This window comes from Saccostrea echinata, unplaced genomic scaffold (assembly GCF_033153115.1).
Source record: "Saccostrea echinata isolate AGI-Se365-2 ecotype Australia unplaced genomic scaffold, CSIRO_AGI_Sech_v1 ptg000003l, whole genome shotgun sequence".
Classification (NCBI taxonomy): domain Eukaryota; kingdom Metazoa; phylum Mollusca; class Bivalvia; order Ostreida; family Ostreidae; genus Saccostrea; species Saccostrea echinata.
This window is the reverse complement of record NW_026889752.1, coordinates 1,490,436-1,493,437: the sequence shown is the minus strand read 5'-3', so window position 1 is coordinate 1,493,437 and position 3,002 is coordinate 1,490,436. Positions and strand designations below refer to the sequence as shown.

At 30.3% G+C, this 3,002-nt stretch overlaps 1 long non-coding RNA gene across 1 annotated transcript; it reads left to right on the top strand.

The window, feature by feature from the left end:
* Positions 1-321: 321 nt before the first annotated feature.
* Positions 322-1,142, top strand: LOC133178724 (uncharacterized). The gene is made up of 3 exons (XR_009720012.1): positions 322-350; positions 497-600; positions 997-1,142. It is a non-coding gene; the product is annotated as an uncharacterized LOC133178724 (long non-coding RNA).
* The last annotated feature ends 1,860 nt before the right edge of the window (positions 1,143-3,002 follow it).

Below are 3,002 nucleotides of genomic sequence, written 5' to 3'. Positions count from 1 at the left end.
ATTCTATTAGACTTGTCAAGATATTGCTGACTTACATTTTACTGGCCCAACAACATTTTAAATCAAGCTAGTGTATTTTGGAAAACAGTGTACTGTGCTTTGTAATCACCAGGTAAATTTAATTTAAGGTTTTTAAATAGGTATATTTAGTTGTCTTTATACCTATTCTCTCTCTCTCTCTCTCTCTCTTTCTCTCTCTCTCTCTCTATGTATGTCATATTGCATATAAATCTAGATGAAAAATATTGCTTGTTGTTTTTCAGAATGATCAAGAACTTGTTTGACTGAAGAGATAGAATGAAAAGGGAAGACCCAAAGGTGTTTTATAACATATACTGTGAGAGTACCGGGTATTTGATTTTGTAGTTTTTAATCAGTAGCAAGATTACAGAATTCATAACTGACATAAATGATAGAAAATATGGTAAAGATATTTTACATATTTAGTAATTTGAATTATATACTTTTGAAATGAAACCCTATATCATTTTCACAGAATGCGCAAGATGGTTTGCATCATGGTTATGAAGGAAAAGCTGACAGTATTTTTGAGACAGCAAGAAAAACATCATTGCACACCATCAACTAATGACTCCAAAGGTGGGGGACCACATGCCATGCACATGCAACCATTTGAGATTTTACATGAAATTACTGCATTACATAAACTTGAGATTCCATGTCAAGTAATTTATAAATTCAAAAAAACCCTTTAAGAGGGCTGGGTGGTCGTCGACATTTTTAGACTATATTGATCTCCTTTAGAAGAAGAGCTCCATATCAAGATATACAAAAATGATCAAATTTTAAAACTAAAATGTATGAATTTTTTCTTTGCCAAATGATAGTTGACAGCTTAAGATATCATATCTAAAAAAATAAGTTATATCTGATGGTTAATTTGTTGACCCCCCACCCTCCTTAATACCTTTAAATCAATGTAGAACAAAGAGTTTTAATGTGGTAAATGATAATTATATGTAACTATTATTTTAGGAATAACAAAGATTAGAGTTCAAAGAATGGATTCAATGCTGGTACTTGGATAAAGATAATCAGGCATGGACTCTCATCTCCCATGGATCTTCAGCACCTTTAGGTTACAGTTTTATATTTCACTAGAAGAGACTCATAAATAAACAAAGGACAGCCAGTTACTACAAAAGAGAACCATCGGTGATTAGTGATATTTTGTTCAGCATTATTGTATCTTACAAAGATGTAAACCATTAAAATTTTGTTTACATCCATCAATTCATGATTTTGATACATGTACCAGTAATTAATATTTTTGATGTAGGGTAAACTGATAAAATTGAATGGAAAACAAGCAGATGACTTGGTAATGATGTGTAAAAGACATCTTTCATTTAATTAATACATGTAATTGCATGCAGGTAAAATTCAGTCAAAATTCTTGTGGTGTATATTGAAAGGTGTAACCAAGAGGGAAACTTAAATGATTTTCATATTATCATTAAAATAAAAGTCAAGTTGTATGTTATACAATTATTTCTGTTTTTGAGGTCATTACAATGGTTTGGCTTGCCTAGGTGTATGCATTTACTGATCCTAAAGAAGGAAGTAAATATTGTCCCTCGATGGTTGTTGGATCAATATATTAACCCCCCCCCCAAAAAAAAAAAATAAAAATAAATGCAATTTCAATTCTTGTATAATACCCTATGTATCATACCCATAGGGTATGGTGTGTATGAAACAAGCGTGACCTTTTGATTTGGCTGTTGGACTTACAAAAAATTTATAGGCTGAAAAAAACCCCTCAAAAATGGGATATGATACTGTTTTTGTAAATATGGATTATCTCCCTTTTCAGTTAAGATTAGAACATTTTACTGGTCATGAAAATATTTTGATTAAATGAAAAGTAAAATTGTGTTGTATTTTAAATTGGAAAATTGAGAAATTTTTTTTGAAATGTCAATTTATTCATACATACATACCCGGTATATATTCGTGATATGTGTATAGGGCATATATATTGTACTATGACAAAAAAAGGGAAATTGCCATTTTTTATAAGAGACTCGTCAATCTTGCTCATCAAAATCAAGCATTTGATTTGTCTACCTAATAATCAGGAATAGAGAAAACGATTTTAAAATAAGTAATGCATGCATTGCATTATGATCAACAGCGCCCGTCCAATCCCCTCTTTTAATAAGCAAAACTATTCTCTTGTCAATGAAATGTGAAGATTAATAACAGTAGATTTTTTTATAGAAGTTGAGACAAACAATGTATATTTTTGGCAGAGCAAACACGGACTTATGAAAATAAAAGTGGGTATAGGTGCCAGAGAGGACTGTGCATCCTCCGTCCACCTGTAAGAAACACCTTGTGTCTATTGTCACTTCTTACTCCTCCAAGGCTCTTAATCCCTTATTCGGAGACTGTTTATGCCCTGATCATAGATTTCTATTTTTGTAGGCTTCATTGCGATCGGTCACTGATCATTTTCTTAACGTATTTCAGTATCACAAACATTTATTTCTTCCCTCTACATTATACAGATTCCGATTTTATCATGCATTTTTTTTTATTTCATATCTGATATCATGATTTCCTTGATAAGGTAGATTACAAATGCAGAGAGAGATGTACTTTGAAAGTTTTAGCTAACTATTCAACGCAAATATTATAATCTAATTTGCGCTGAATGCAAAAACACCTTGTTTACATTTCCTCAGGTAAAATCATACAATCCTTGACAGCATTTGCTTTCTTATTACTGAAAAATATTTTTTTTTTAATATATTTTTTCTTTGCATATATGAAACAATCATGACATTGATTAAATAAATGCCTTTCGTGTGTGCTGCATTTTTGAAATGTTAGCTTTTGAAAAAAAAAATCATATGATTACATCTATGCTTAAGTTTTTTGTTTTTTGTTTTTTTTTTTTTTTTGTTTTTTGTTTTGTTTTGTTTTGTTTTTGTTTTTTGTTTTTGTTTTTTGTTTTTGTTTTTGCTTTTTTTTAA